Source organism: Macrobrachium rosenbergii, chromosome 36 (genome assembly GCF_040412425.1).
Source record: "Macrobrachium rosenbergii isolate ZJJX-2024 chromosome 36, ASM4041242v1, whole genome shotgun sequence".
NCBI lineage: Eukaryota > Metazoa > Arthropoda > Malacostraca > Decapoda > Palaemonidae > Macrobrachium > Macrobrachium rosenbergii.
Genome location: NC_089776.1, coordinates 19,232,919 through 19,250,061, shown reverse-complemented (window position 1 = coordinate 19,250,061; position 17,143 = coordinate 19,232,919). Strand labels below are relative to the sequence as shown.

At 37.0% G+C, this 17,143-nt stretch overlaps 1 protein-coding gene across 1 annotated transcript in view; it reads left to right on the top strand.

Annotated features, from left to right (window-relative positions):
* The first annotated feature begins 17,121 nt into the window (after positions 1-17,121).
* LOC136825003 (MAM and LDL-receptor class A domain-containing protein 1-like) overlaps positions 17,122-17,143 on the top strand; it is a 102,392-nt gene continuing 102,370 nt past the window's right edge. The window contains exon 1 of the mRNA XM_067081000.1: positions 17,122-17,143. This exon is cut by the window's right edge and continues 108 nt beyond it. The gene's annotated coding sequence lies outside the window, so the exon portion shown is untranslated.

Genomic DNA, 17,143 nt, shown 5'->3' with positions numbered 1-17,143 from the left:
ACAACGACAATCTCTCTTTTTCTCTCTGCCTGTCTCTCTCGCAAGTAGCCTGTACAAAAGGACATGCTTGATATAAGTATTTTATGCAATAGCTCAAATAATGAATTTTTATGTGAACTGCTCGTAATCGTCATTTTTGGTGATTTTTTTAAATGCCAACTTGATCTTTAACTGAAATCAGCAAGTATGTGACCTTTTCTTCATTATTTTGATCTTCATTTTACAAAGTCTATCGCACTTTAGTAAGTCCTTGAGAAAGGACATTGCCATCGTTAGGTTTCCTTTTTCCTAAGTTTAAAGTTCTGCTCTTGGAATATATGCATCTGTCATTATTCCACCTAATCACTGAAAACTAAAGGTGCCGGGACAAACGACCTTTGTGGACAATAATGGATCCAAGGCCTTGTAACATATCAAGAAAACGTTATTGTGAATATTATGAGGTGAGTTGATCAAAGTCCACCCAACCATAAAAGAACATGGGCAAAAAAAATTAAGTAAAACTTTCTTTTTCCTTTTACTCAATTTTTTTTATGGTTGGCTGGACTTTGATTAACGTATCTCACGATATTCTCTAACATTTTTTTGTTGCAGAGTCTTGCTCTCATTATTGTCCACAAACGCCCTTTGTCTCTACACCTTTGGTTTTCAGAAGTTAGGAGCAATGTTTATGGATGCGATATATCCCAAGAACATTGCATTTTAATGTATAAGACCCCATTATTGATACGTTTATATGTCGAATCAGCACATTACGTATCTGGTACCATACAATATGCTTATGTATGTAGCCTACTCTGTACTGATCTCCGTATAAGTCCAATGCTGCAATTTGGGAGGAAAGGGCCTCGGTGAAAATGAAGTAGTTTCCGTTCTATTCATTTAACACGATATATACATGAATAGAGTCCTTGTGTTTTTTATTCTTGTGATTTCAGCTTTCCAAGTCTACATTTTCCCCAAGTCAGTGGAGCAGCTTGTGAGGTTTTCGGATCAGACTGGTTATTTATGTGCAATTTACTAAGACCAAATAGACTCCAAACTGCACATATTTCAAGATCTTGGTTTTTCTAGAAGAGTGAAAACTTTGTCTCGGTATATCCACTATAAATTACACACATTAGAGTCTATAGTATTCTCTTGGATATCAAGCTGTGAGCTAAAGGGAGAGAACGATGCAGCTAGCGTGAGCCGTGAATTAACTAGTACTAAAAAAGGCCATGGAAGCAGCTCTTAATGTTATGAGAATGAACAGAGTTATACGTGTACATAACAAATAAATGTGCAGGTTCCTCGGAGTGAGACTCAAGTTTATCTTTGTGGCAGTGGATATATTGTATTAAAAATGAACAGAGATCATTTAGGACTTGGGAAATTTCATCACTGGATTCCTGAACGTATGGTACTACTACCAAACAAGGGATAAATATGCACCAACAGTTCAACAGTTTAGCACTAAAAAAAAAAAAAAAAAGTATGTTTCATGCTGATCTCTACAAAAACTGTCGAATGAAACCAATTATTTTTCTGTCTCTTGAAACAGAAATGTTAAATGTAAACAAAGTTTCAGTAAGGGTTACGTTTTTTCAGTGTTGAAATTTGTTTCTTTTCTTTACAGAAGAACCTTCGTTTCCCTCTGATTCTGAATGATAAAGCACTCAGAATTGTTAATAGGTAAGGATATTTTTTAATGTATATTTCGACGTGTCATTAGGCAGCTGTAGATGTTTAGGGAATTTTTTGCGTGACCAGACTTCAAACATGCCTGTTAATACTGCGGTTCAGCAGTTAAGTTGTTCTGCATACTGTTAAATTTATGAAGTGTTACCAACTGAAAATAATTGATATTTTTTCCTTCCCGTTAAAGTGTAAAAAATAACGAATGTCGGGCTATATTTTTAGATCATACCTTTGCAAATTAATGTAGCGTCATCCACTTCTAGTTTTCTATCTTTGTGGGCCGCTTCAGGAGCATGAACATGTACTGGCATGAGACTAGCTTAAAGCAACTTTCTTTACCAGCTCCTTTGCCACACCCCATTTATTTATTTGCTGAATCTGTACAAGCTTACTCAAGTATTTTGTATTTTGTGAAACTGGTTTAAAATCTCGGAATGCTATTAAATGTAGTGTGTCTTAATACCTATATGCCCTCTTTTTGCCGTCCGATCATCTATTAGTATCGGCACTGTATTTCCAACTATCCGCTTGCTGAGGTTGGTTTTCTGAACTATTTAATCAGTGCAAAACTTGAACACTAGGACGGAATAAACCAGCTGAGGCTGGAACTCTCGAGAAATGACAGTAGGAAACGGTAGTAGATAGTGGGTTGGGCCTAACAGTGACTTCAAGGCCCATGCTCTCACAAGTTCTTCGTAGCTCTATGGACTTAGAAAAATGAATATAGTAAGCTTTTCTAGTGTACCTTCATTCTGGTCTCATATGGGTTTCATAGGTGACAAGTCTCATCTGTATAGAAACACCCTTCGCTTAATAAAGGTCTGAATCGTGGAATGGATACTCTATGGAAATTTTTATCGGCCAAGAAGGCCCGAGCTTTAGCAATACAATATGTTGTTTTGTGGATATTACCAATAAAAAAGCGGTTCTACGATTATATCAGTGAACTTTCGGACATTTGAAAAGCTTTGAGATTAGTGCAGTCTTAGAGTGAAATGAAGTGAAATCTATCGATATGTCACTTTTTCACTTAAATGATTTTAGCAGGTTGACCGTAGGGTATTTTAGGCAAATCCTCAGAACTTTGGGGTCTCGGCAAACTGTCCTAGGATAAGATGGATTTTCCTTAACACCCACTCCAGTTTGATTTTTGAATAATTGAATTAGACACGTTAAATTATGTTTTTACCTTATTATCGACCCATACTTTTAACTCTAAGTAATCATTAGTGAGCGGGTGGATAGCTTGAAAACATCTTCATTACTCAGTCCTAGAGGGAACAAGTAAAAAATGCGCCGAAGTTTCTTCAGCGCAATCGAGTTTCTGTACAGCGTATAATCAAAGCCACCGAAAATACATCTATCTTTCTGTGGTCTCTGTATAATGCTGTATGAGTCGCGGCCCGGTGGTGGCCTGTCCTATATCGTTTCCAGGTGCACGATTATGGCTAACTTTAACCTTGAATAAAAGATAAAAAAAACTACCGAGGCTGGAGGGCTGCAATTTGGTATGTTTGATGACTGGAGCGTGAATGATTAACATACCAGTTTGCAGCCCTCTAGCCTCAGTAGTTCTTAAGATCCGAGGGCGGACAGAAAAAGTGCGGACGGGCAAACAAAGCCGGCACAATAGTTTTCTTTTACAGAAAACTTATAAGCATTAGAACTAAATTCAATGACAGATGATCCGTTATGTGAAGAAATAGAATTGAAAATCAGAAACCATAATATACCAATTAACCAAACTGCAAAATTTTTGGGATTAATATTTGATGCACACCGGAATTGGAAAGTTATAATATAAAATCAAAATGCAAAAGGGCGCTAAGTCTAATTAAAAACTATCACCACAAATTGGGAGCTGATAGACATACTCTTACCATACTGTATAAAGCAACAGTGTTATTAATCATTGACTACGGAAGTGAAGTATATGGTTCAGCGTCAGAAGCAGCACTGAAAATATTAGATCCGATTCACAATGAAGGACTAAGAATATGCACAGGAGCATTTAGATCCTCACCAGTCTCCTCAGTACAAAATGTAGCGAACTTTTCTGTTCCTCCATAGAGAGTTCATAACAATGAAAAGTGCATTAAGAATCAAGGCAAGTGATTCAAACAAAAATCTATTTGATCTAAGAGATATATTTATAAACAATCATCCACCTCCTTTCCCAATTAGAGCTAATAGATTGTTTGAATTACTGAATATAGATATACAAGTACCTCCACCCCATTGGACTATGTATAAAATAAGGACTTGCACTCAGTTGAAATATTTATCAAAAAGTTCCTCATATCAGAACACCATAGACAAAAACCATAGATCATATAAGACGGTACGCGATTTATACAGATGGGTCTAAATCACAACATGGAGTAGGATATGCAGCTATATCCCAAAACAAGTCATTTTTATCTTTGCCTAATAATGCCCCAGTCTTCACAGCAGAGTTATGTGCAATCGTAGTTCAAAATTATAAACAAGTAACATTCAATAATTTTGTTATCTTTAGCGACAAGCGCTATAGAAGCCGTTCAAGGTTACCACTTATTGTACAGGAAATTAAATATGAACTCCACAAATTGTATAATAATGGAAAAAATATTGAAATATGTTGTATCCCTGCCCATGTAGGGATTAGGAAATGAGGAAGCTGATAAAGCAGCTAAAGAAGCAGTCCGCATGGTAGAGCAAATATAAAAATCCCAATTAGTGATTACATAACAGATATAAAAACAATCATTATAAATAAATGGCAAAACATATGGAACGAGGAACCTATAAATAATTTGAAACAGATAAAATCCAGCGTTGGAAAATTTCATGTCAGAGAGAGACAAACAAGTAATTTGACGCGTCTGCGAATAGGCCATACTCATTTGACACATGGACGTTTGATGAACAGTCCATGTGCCTCCCGAATGCCCAGAATGCAAAGTGTTGATAACAGTCAAACACGTGCTGTGCGACTGTCCAAAATATAATCAACAGCGGGTATCAACCTTTGAAATAAATCAATGGGAAATTGGATCAGAATCTTATACATTTTCAGTCATCCCAATTTTATCTTTCATTCAGTAACTTGATAGACAAAATATAAATCCAAATAAATAATGAAAATACAGAAGCCTGTAGGGCGTTTAAGAAAAAAATTGTAATTCTGAATTTTAGTTTTTGATTTTTATGAAATTTTATTTTATTCTTTTTAATCTTTAATTTTTTTTTATGCATGGAAACGAGCAAATGTATTTATTGTATATATGCGTTTCAGAGTAAAGCATATTTGTTATACAGTTTTTTCTTTTAAACTTCATTTTCATTTATTCATCATCATGCGAATGACCTGTTTGGTCCCAGTTCTAGGCCTATGGCCTGACCTGGCATTCATCCTAATCCTTCGGGCCAGCCCTATAAGAGCTGATTAGTCAGCTCAGTGGTCTGGTTAAACTATTTTAATAATAATAATAAATATTCATACGGGTCAAGAACCCTCTAGAGAACATTGTTGTATGGTGAGAGGTCCAGGTGTTACAGGCTTTTATGCCATGAAAAATGAACTCTCCAGAGGCAAACAACTTTAGCAGATGCCTTCTGGAGCATATACCAGTTTTTCAATCTGTTTTAAGCAAAAGCATAGCCGTAGGTTATCAACCAGCTACACAGACAGGTATTTTCAAAAATTAACCAGATATCATTTTACAGTTTTTTCGTCATAGCCATTTCACCACACGTTAATATAACGTTAATGATTTTAGGACAATGTTTAGTCGGGGATAAGGCGGTATAAAACAGGATATTTCGTGGTGAGTGTCAAACTTGAAATCTAGTAGTGGTGTCATTTTGCGTTTTTCAGAGAGAGGAGTGTACGTGTGTGTGTGTGTGTGTGTGTGTGTGTGTGTGTGTGTGTATGACAATGCGTCCACGAGCTAGTCGGATGGGAATTTTACTTAATGCTATAAAAAAAAATGACGGCCCTTGCCTTAAAGGCGACCTGTAAGAATGGTAAGATGTAACACTGGGTGTCGGAAGCCATAGGGGCCGTTTCACACCGGATGCGATGCTAGGCGCGCCACGCTATGGTAGCCATGCCGCAGCATTGCTGGCAATGTTTTAAGCGGAACCGTTCACACCGGGTGCGAAGCTATGCTACCGATGTCTGCGACGTAGCTTTCATAGCTTCGAAGATTGCCAGGAGCGCGATTTTTGTGGATTATCGCGCATTATTTATTATTAGATGTTTCATGGATTAAATCTAGTGTTATATTAACGTGGTGGTGGTATAAAGTATATTCAGCAAATTTACTCGAAATAAAAGTTTTATTATTATTATTATTATTATTATTATTATTATTATTATTATTATTATTATTATTATTAAATAGGAACACTTTCATATGGGAGAAGCAAATGTCCAAAGAATATAAATGTTTTGATAGAGTAATATATAATTTACCTTGAAATATAGCAGTAAAAATGAACAGATTAACAATGGATTAACAATTGATACTTATATACATACTTGCATGAATTGTTTGCAGACATTCATAGCTTTCGGTGTGAACACACGCATAGCGAGTATAGCTAGCATGTCTCCGTAGCATAGCGTAGCGCGCTTAGCATCGCATCCGGTGTGAAACGGCCTTAATTTAAAGCCTGATATGAATCTTCAGGTATTGCCAACCTAAACAGACACCCTGCTGTTTGAGAGTGTAGACTAAAAGGCCATGTGGCACGTGGATGTTTATAATTTAAGATCTTGCTGTTGACATTTAGATACACAGCTATACTAAATCAACGCTGCCCAAAAAGCGAATCCCTCTTTGATTTTTGTTACGTAAAGCTTACGTTACGATATATCGGGCAGCCACCTCTTGTAACACTTGATGGAATTCCACCCAAACCACTTCTGTGATTACATCCGTTTTGTGGATGTTCCAAGGAACCGCGAATATCCTACTTGCAGCCGCTAAAATGGTCACTTGCTGTCTCAGGTATTCGAAAAAATGGACGTCAATGTAACGATTCCGTGACGTGTGATTCGAATGGCGCATCTGACAGTTGGGCTTTTCATATACAAAGTCCTTGAGGTTCCTTGAAAGGAATGCGTGTGGGAGATGACGTACGTGGGTCTAATACACGCTCTGGCCATGTAAGGGCTTTTGGTTCTTTGTACAGCAAGTTTTATCTATCTGCATTTCTGAGTACATTGATATATTCTCTCTCTCTCTCTCTCTCTCTCTCTCTCTCTCTCTCTCTCTCTCTCTCTCTCTCTTATATGTTGAAACTAAAAGGGAAGATAGCTGAGAAATTTATGACCAGTTCTAGAAACTGCAGTTTTATACTTGGAATCACCTTTGGCTAACTTTCAAATGTATGGGAAACTAAAAGGTGGAAAGAGACCTATTTGGGCTATTGTAGGAAGTTGATGAAAATAATGTTTTAAATGGGCTTTACTTCCTGAACTGATGGTTATTTCAGAAATAGTAGAAACGGAAGAGAGTAGAATTCCAGATTGCAGAAGCTGTCCAGACACAGGACATGTTAAAATAGTTCGCTGTAAGGATTATAGTCTTATCAGAGTATCGATGGGGTCAGTGAAAGAAGGGAGATATGACATTTCTAAAGTAGAAATAGAAAAGGGTTTCAATTCTTCCACAACTATTACTGTGAAGAAATACGCTGCGATTGTAATAAGGCGAGCAAAGTGAGTCTTTTACTGTTTAGTTAAAGTTTCCCAGGAGAGGTCTCAGACGGATGGCGAAACTGTTGGGACATATTAAGACCTGTATTTCCTTTCTTCCGCGGGTTTTCTCCGTTTTCCTGGTGGAGCACATCATTACAACAAGGAGTCTTGTGTCCGAAATCATAATGAGAAGTGCTGATGATGCCAGTGGTGTGTGGTCACAAAGATCGCTTACAAGTGGCATTTTTTTTTTTTTTTTTATTTAGCCTGTCTTTAAGCGCTGACATTTTCCTTTTATATTTATCCGAAGAATGTTTTACTCTGCCGAGCATATTTACTTCAGTTTTTAACAGAAGCTTGACCTATTCCCAAAATGAAAATCATCGTTGATTTTTATGAAGTTCACTTGGTACTGATATGTTTCTGATGTTCGAAATGACCGTAATGGTATGAATGTGCATTTCATGCACTTGCTGGTTTGAATAGTTCTGTTGCTATCATTAAATCAGCCTTGAGAGTTGTCATGTCACATAAAGTTTTTATTAGTCTGAGCTGCGCAGAGCGCATGAAATAGGCATTACATCCTTGTCTGAAGTGCAGAGCGGAAACGAATAGCTTGAAGTGTGTGGAATGTTCACTGAAACCTGTAAGGAATTCCACGCTAGTCACAGTTGTTTATATCTGGTTGCCATGGCAACAAAGTGAGGGATGCGGACAATGACTAACTAGAAACGCCCAGGAAGCCTCTTAAAACTCCACAGAGAGTGAAGTTGCGTGCTGATGTCAATTCTCCTCGTCCTTGGACTTCTTGCGTTTACCTGATTCTGTTATGATTGTTCGCTTATCTAGCCAAACTTCATGCTTAGGTTTATTTCACATTTCTATGTTCATTTGTCCTGTTATCGATTAAGTCAGAATGAATTTACGTGTTACTCGTGTTTCGTCTTTCGTCTTATTTTTACAAAATTGTCGAGTGAGGGCATCCTCTGTCCTTTTATCTGATTTAATCAAAGTTCGCGTTGTTTAATTGCGTCATTTTTCATCTCAAGGTCGTTTTACATTTTTATAGCATTTCTTACTTACATCCAAGATGACATTTCCACATTCTTTTTTCTTTGCGTTTCTATGTAATCCTGCTGGGTTTTGTTGAATCAAGCTTCATATCGCACCTTATATTTCGTCGTCTGGATGACTTTGGTTGGATTTTTCTTGCCATTTTTCTGTTTTAATAAAAATTACATTTTAATTAAAATAAGTACTAAATTTAGACGGGAGAGAAAAAAGTATATCTTAGCTTAACCAGACCACTGAGCTGATTAACAGCTCTCCTAGGGCGGACCCGAAGGATTAGATTTATTTTACGTGGCTAAAATCCAACTAGTTACCTAGCAACGGGACCTACAGCTTATTGTGGAATCCGAACCGCATTATAGCGAGATATGAATTTCCATCACCAGTAATAAATTCCTCTAATTCTTCATTGGCCGGTCGGGGATTCGAACTCTCGGCCAGCAGAGTGCTAGCTGAGAACGGAACCCACTCGCTCAACGAGGAACTAGATGGGAGAAAAGGGAGAAACTAAGATGGACGTTGTTTTTACGGTATCAAACTTTGCTTAGTGTCGTTCAAAGAATTTGGTGGTTTTTGGCAACAACAGCTTTTAAACTGTCACAAGTGATGAATGAGTCGTGATTTGCCTGCATGCCAGCAGGAATTCTAATTTGGACCGGAAGAGGTATTTTCATAACAGACATGTTTTTCTGAAGCTGAGACTTCACGCTGATGTTAAAAAACCTTGATGATTATGTTCCTGCGAAAATAGAATACGTTGTGTTTGTATAGAATTTTACTCATAAATATATATATAAATATATATGTATATATTCATTATATATATATATATATATATATATATACATTTATATATATATATATATATATATATATATATATATATATATATATATATATATATATATATATATATATATATATAGATAGATAAAAAGAACACTGTTAAAAAAATTAATTTCTTTCCTACGAGAATACAGACCATTTCTCTACTTTTACATTTGCCAGATTAGCAAAATACCGTTTTAATTAAAGTAAAACTGCAATTTTTCTCGTTCCTTCTTTTCCTTTGGCTATAGAAAAAAAAAAAAAACTCGAGCTCTTGAAAATATCAGCAACTTTTGGGAATTAGTGTTGAAGATTCCCCAAAAATGTCTGTTTTTTGGGGGGGATAAATACCGTTGAAAGTTACCGAACTATAATGAATAAATTGTAGATATCTGGCCCCCTTGATAACGATATGGAGCACACAGTATTGTGTAAACGTTAGATGACTTATTGGTGAGAGGACTGAGGAGGAAGAAGATGGTTCCAAATGAGCACCATTTTGTCAAATCGCAAAGTCAGTCCTTGAAATCAGTAACTCAGGAATATACGGAAGTGTCTATTGCTTGATGAGGTGAGACAAAACCTTTTACCAGTATTTGTTAAAATTCTGGAATTAAGATCATTGATTGTTTTATGTACAAAACTCACTAAGAAATTTATAAAGTTCTAAAGGTCAAATGACAATTTTAAAACGAGGAGAAAACAAAGGTACTATATTTATTGAAAGGGAATTGTATATAGTAGACCAGATTGGTTCCATTTTGTTTAACACATCCCTTTTCAGCGTGTATTTTCTTTACCATTATACCACATGAATCAAATACATGATAAAGTGTGTTTGACGTTGTTCTCTATAAGGCAAATAATCGCAGAAGACAATGCATTAGTTTAACAATGGCGGCACCATGGAAGACTGCTGGAAAAGGAGAACGTAAGAAGACTATGCATAGAGATGCGGAAGTTAACAAACAATTTTGGAAGTTAACCAACAGTTGAAGGGACACTGAATGTAAGGGCGTGGCCAAAAGGATATGCATTATGACTGAATTGGAGATAAGCTTACAGGAGTTCAAAAGCACTTTCATCGTCGTTAAAGCTTTGAGCTTCAGCAAAATGCAGATGGTAACTCAAATGGAAAGGTTGAGATAAATGCTAAAAAAAAAAATTCCTGCCGTAAAGGATTTCATAAATTAAGATATCCATCAGTAAGATAATCCATCTATAAAATCTAGATAATTTCTCATAATATTCATCTTGCTAACACGATTTCTCAAAAATTCACACTTTTCCGAGATATTTGAGTGTTGTCGAAGGGTTAAATTGCTATATTTTGGTGGATATTAGGGGCCAAATCGGGATCTAGAGAGAGGTGTATTGTGCAAGACATTTTTTTTTATATTCCATGAATTCTCTCCCTACGACCTTGAAGCATTCCGCTGAAAAATGATATTGATACCTGTTCAGAAAGGGGTTATTGAGAAGCACTTAACAGTTTGCAGTTTCATAGCGTTTTAGATTTTCACTTATGATTGCTGAAAGCAATGTATTTAATGCTATTGTAGACCTGTAAAATAAACATAAAAAGAGACCAATAAAATCTGTGAGGTTATAAGCTATGAAAAAAAAAAACCATTCGTATCTGTTATGCGCGAATACGCAGTTCATAATGATCTCCGAATTAGGGGATTGTTGGGCATAATCTCCCTTTTCGATTTAAAGCTAACAAATCACGTTTCTCTGCTGAAATGTTACAATGAAATTCATTATGGATGTTTATGTGGTAATCTGACACTAGTACAGTTTAAAGGATAGCAATTTCCCGATACTGTTCTACCTTAAGCAAAGAAAACTTGCGTTTAGCGGACATATGGAGTTTATTTTTTGATCGCTTTTGCAGGAAGGAATGTGTTTACGAAGAATGGGCCGACCATACCTTGAGAGTACCTGTGTGAATACCTGTAGAACGGTTCCATCGCTACGATATGGAAGTAACAATGGTTACAGAGAGAGAGAGAGAGAGAGAGAGAGAGAGAGAGAGAGAGAGAGAGAGAGAGAGAGAAATTAGCTCAAAAAAGGAAACCAGATTTGAGATAAGGACGCATTAGAGGGTGTTGTCGATCTTCATCTGAAGGACGCCGTATTCGTGCTCCCTAAGGAGCGGTGGTCGCCCAGTGCAGCCAAAATGGGACAGGATACACAGAAGAGAGAATGAAAATGTGTCGGGCACATGATCTTGGCGTTTTGTCCCGGAAGGGTGTACGGGCCTACGACCGGGAGCGTTGACAAAGAGCAAGTCCGGCGGAAGCTAATTACTGCACAGGTGATCCTTAATTGAACGCTCTACTGGTGACGTCACTTCCTCAGGTCTGGTAGACACAGGTAGGAAGAGAGGAAGGAAGCTATTTTTATTGATATTATTTTTTCGTACCCCTGGAGATTGTGATATCTTCATGAAGCTTCATACAATGATGGAATGACCCATTACTTTCCGCTAAAACTCATTGTGCCGCTGACTTAATAATCAGTGAATTATGTATCTGGTAGTCAGTCAACAAGAGTAATTCGCAGCCGGAATAGAGAATGGGATAGGATTAACAAGGACTGTGTAGCTTGTATTAAACTTCTTTTAATTACTAATTGTTTTGTGGAAATCCCTGGATTCTGGTCATGAAGTTCGTATTATTGCTGACCTTGTAATTCATGACTTTAGTTTTCAAATTTACAAAGATGGAAGTTTGGTGGAGCATTTCCTAGTGATATTACTGTATCTTTAATGAATAGTTTATAAATACAGTGTATTGCTGCGTGCAAGTCGAGTATTAAAGGTCAAATTTCTGTTGTCAAAATTAGGGGTCGACTTATACGGCAGGTGTAAAATAACCTTGAAATGTAGTTGCACCAGTAACATCAGGATACTCTGAGTTCTGTGTCAACACTCGTCAAATTACTGAGACTCAAAAACACAAAATAACTTTCGATGTTGACCAATGATTTCTAACAAATATACGTTACTGGGACACTTACATGTAATATATGTTGAAAAAATACAAAGTTTATTAATAAGCCGTGAAGTCTAATAGGTCTAACAAGTTACTCACACACGGAACAGCTGCTTCTGTCTCGAGCAACTTTTCATAACCATCAAACTCCCCGCTGCTGCACAGTCGTTAGACGAATTTGCAAGAGCAACTACTTTTTGCCTGAACCTAGCGTTACACACCATCCTCGTAGCCGTGGGGCGCCAAAAGGGTGATATTCAGCTCCGTTCATGTGCGAAAATTCTCAAAATAATCTACTGGGGGAGTTTTGTTCAGATCGTTGAGTAGGTAATGAACACTGAATGTTTGTGAGAGCTGGAAAATACCATAATTTACATTTACAACCCGTAATGACCGTAGTTTGGAGGGTCGACTTATCTACCAGGTAGAGCCTTTAGCAACAATTTCAGGTAAAATAACTGAAGTCGATTTATACGACATGTTGACTTCTGCGCCGCAATATGCGGTAGTAGTTGTTGATGTACGCTGCAGTGGCTACAGGTATGTAATCTCTGGAGTTCCTCAGGATAATGTTTTGGCCTGCATTCCATTCTGTGATGCCCACCACCACACAGTTTTCGAGAAGTTTTGTTCCAGTTGTGGTCAAACTATGGAATGATCTTTCTAGTCATGTAGCCGAATGGATGGAATGTCAGAATTTAAAAGTGGGCGCAGATGCTTTCTTGTTGAGTTGGCCCACATGAGTCTCAGTTCATAATTTGAGTGTAAGTGTTTTCATTTTTCTCTTATTTTATTTGTCCATTTCTTGTTGAGCACTGGGATGCTTTCCCTGTTGGAACCCTTGCACTTGCAGCACTGTTTTTCCAATTAGAGGTGTCAACTAATAATAATTGTGACAATAACAGCAACCATTTCCCAAAATGCTGCACTAGCCAAGGATAGGGAAGGTAACCCTTAGTGCTGCGTCATAGGTGAAAGGGAACTTGGGTAAATAACGCATAAACATTTTCGCTGTATCACTGGTTGTCTGATAATTGAAGTTCAACAGTGTTAAATCTGGTCAGAACTTGAATGGGTGACCGCTGAGAAAAGCCAGACGCGTCGTCACAAGCTCCTTGGAAGCCCATGGAGCAGAACAAAGGTCTAGCAACCTCATCCTACAAATATCTGCTGAAAGCCGAAAGGGTAGCGCCTGAGCTCCGCACTTAAAGGGAGAAAAGAAAAAAAAAAGTAAAAAATGCACCGAAGTTTTTTCTGCACAGTCAAGTTTTCTGTACAGCGTATAATGCTGAATGAAATTTCCAGCCACGGCCCATGAAAATCTTACCCGCGGCCCATGAAACTCAGCCACAGTCCGGTGGTGGCCTGTGTTGTTGGTACCTATAGCGGCGCCAGAGGTACGATTTGGCTAACTTTAACCTTACATAAGACTAGATGGCTGCAATTTGGTATGTTTGATGATTGGGGGATGGATGATCAACATACCAATTTGCAGCCCTCTAGCCTCAGCAGTTTTTAAGATCTGAGGGCGGACAGAAAAAGTGCGGACAGAAAAAAATGCGGACGGACAGACAAATAGCCATCTCAGTGGTTTTCTTTTACAGAAAACTAAAAAGGCGAATGTTGCCATGTGCAGAAAACGAGTCCAGGAATTGAGGAATCTGTAGAGAACTGACCGATCTCATGGTCAGTAATTTGAAACTTACGCAGGAAAAATGATAAAACAGAGAGAAAACAAAATAAAAGAAAAACCTGAACAAAATCAATATGGAAAATATAGAACTAATAGCAAGTGGATATAGTGAAGATGGTAAATAGAAGCATCATTACAAACTATAAACAAAGGACGGTGATCTTTGCTGTGCTTGTAGCACATCGAAGGGAACATTCTACTTTTTACTTTTCTCCCTTTGAGTGCGTAGCTCCAGGCGCTACCCTTCCGACCTTCAGCAAATATTTGTGGGATGAGGTTGCTAGACCGTTGTTCTGCACCATGGACATCCAAGGGACTTGTGACGATGCGCCTGACTTTCTAAGTGGTCACCCATTCAAGTTCTGACCAGATTTAACACTGTTTAACTTTACTGATCAGACAAACAGTGATACAGTGATTAGATTTTTTTTTTTGAGGTTATGATTAAGAGATATTAGTAGGGATAATCTGAATGATGTACAATGATCTGGAGAATACCTGAATGTGTGTATGAACGAATTCGCGTTTTTAGAACAGATCAGAAATAAACTTAGGAGATGCAATAAAACCAGGCTGTTTAGCAAAACATGGAATGAGGAAACAAACCCTGATGATTTTGAATTGGAAATCACAGCAAAGGTAAACAAAGAAAGTTGCCCTGACTGAATGTGACCAATATAGAGGTAATACGGTGGCGTTGGTTGTAATGAAATATTCATCAGAAAGAAACTTATACAATGTTTAGAGAAGAAAAAGGTGATCTCAGAAAAATAAGGAGTTGAACAGATCAAATATTTATGTTGACATATAGTCCAAAGGTGTATGGAATCTAAAACTCTTCTTCTGATGGCTTCTGTAGATCACAAGAAGATATTTGGCATTGTTCACAGCCCAGTATCATGGTAGGCCTTGCGTCACTATGGCATTCCCGTGCAAGACTAACCGACATTATCCATGAAAGAAGTAAATACTATTTTAACGTTGATGGTATCTTGTCAAGTGAATTTGCAGTAAACAGCGGGCTGCTGCAATCAGACGTGAGTTCACCTTTGCTATTTGCTTTTCTCATAGATATTATAATGAAGAGGGTTGTCAGAGATGGCAGAGAAGATGAAGACTGGAGCAACGACAGAAACTTGACGGACTTGAAAGATGCAGATAATCGATTCTGTTATAATCGGCAAAGCACCAACTGGTTTGTTTAGCTTGGTTAATAAAATGCATCATATACCTAGAGAGAAGGGACTCAAGGTAACGGTAGGAAAGTCAGAAGTAACGAGGACAAATATGCATAACGGGATGAAATAGCACTAGAAGGAGAAAGGATTAATGAGGCAGAATCTTTCAAAATTTAGAAATAACAATAACCTTTACGGGTTCTCTTGATTTACAGTTTAGTGGAAGACTAAAAAAAGACAGAGCAAGCAATGGATGAGCTGATTAAAAATCAGGAAATCAGACTGAAATTCCAGACGAATGTAAGATTATGCAAAAATCCAGTAGGAACCGTATTGAGTTACAAACATGAATCATGGTATATCAAAGCAACTATATCTAAAAGATTCTGTCAGTTTGAGAATGAAGCCTTAAGAATAATATTAAGTGAGATGGCAGGATGAGTGAAAATTGTTACCATAAGGAAAATGATGTAAGTATGGGCTGCGCACTGTGTTAGATGATCTATCGAGAGCGGCACAAAGTGGCAAAAAAGGACTTTTTATAATAACAGACAAACTTCAAACACAAAGGAATTGCTTTTACCACCAAATAATAATAATCTTAGAGATATTCCCCATCTCCTTAAGAACTTTGAAGTTATGGAGCTTTTAAGAACATACACTTATAAAGAACACTACTGACAATACTGTGGGAATTATATATCAAATCCCATGCAATTCATGTGACAATTCATATATTTGACAAACTGGAGTATAACTGGAAAAGAAAACAGCATTGCATACAAATGCATAAGATATCTACAGGAGAACAGCAAAATTTTCTCTCGCTGTAGTAACGACAGTCGCCAGCATTTGAGCAGAGGAAAAAATAAGTCTATTCCAGTAATATCCTGCCAAGAAAAGTTTTTAGAATACGCTTAAATAAAAAAGTTTTGGTAAGAATAAGGGTATCCGTGAATGAATATATAAACTCCATCCATTAATATCGAAAGGAATGCGTAAAACGTAGAGATTTTAAGAAACGTAGTTTACCTGAGCCTGGTCTAAAGGAATGGGGAAACAATGTTTGTAAATGGAGCACTGACCTTTCCCTCTTTTTTTTTTTTTTTACTTACAGGGTGTTTGTACTATCAGTCTAGCATATGTACTGAAAAATTCTACCACTTCGTAACGTTCCTCAGGATTTATAACTACTGCTCCATTTTTTGTGCTACATTTGTGTGTGTGTGTGTGTATATATATATGCATATACTGTATGTATATATATACATTTACAGTATATATATATATATATATATATATATATATATATATATATATATATATATATATATATATATATATATATATATATATATAATATATGCAGTTATGCAGGTGTGCTAAAATGAAACTCTGGTTATAACTCCTGACTGATTTTATCTTTAGTTTTTTATATATATATATATATATATATATATATATATATATATATATATATATATATATATATATATATATATATATATATATAGTATATATACACACACACAGACCCATTACATCCCTCCTGACTTGAGGAGAGAATTAGCTCCAGGTAGTGTGTGGGTAATTGCGGTATATAACTAGATAAATTCTGCGTGTGTGTATGTTTTTGGTAAGCCATTTTTTCTGCCTTAGCAAAGATTGTAATTATTGTAATTAATATAAAAGATACGGAAATGAAAAGGAGCGTTATCATGAAAGGAATATCGAGTGCTACATAAAAGATGGCCACCAATTTGTCTTTAGTGACTGTCTGGAATGTAATTGTAGATGTGCGTGAATTCCAGTAACCAATTACCGAGAACGCCCTTGCTCACCAGTGAAATATTTTAGCTTGCATTTGGCCGGTATGATTGGCTGTCTACCTTCTGCTCAGCCAATTGGGACCGAGAACTGTGTCCCCGCGTTCCTCCGAGTGTGTGGAGTTCCATGCACGCCGCATTTCCAGGACAGTTCAGGTGTGAATGCAACGGGGGAAAGA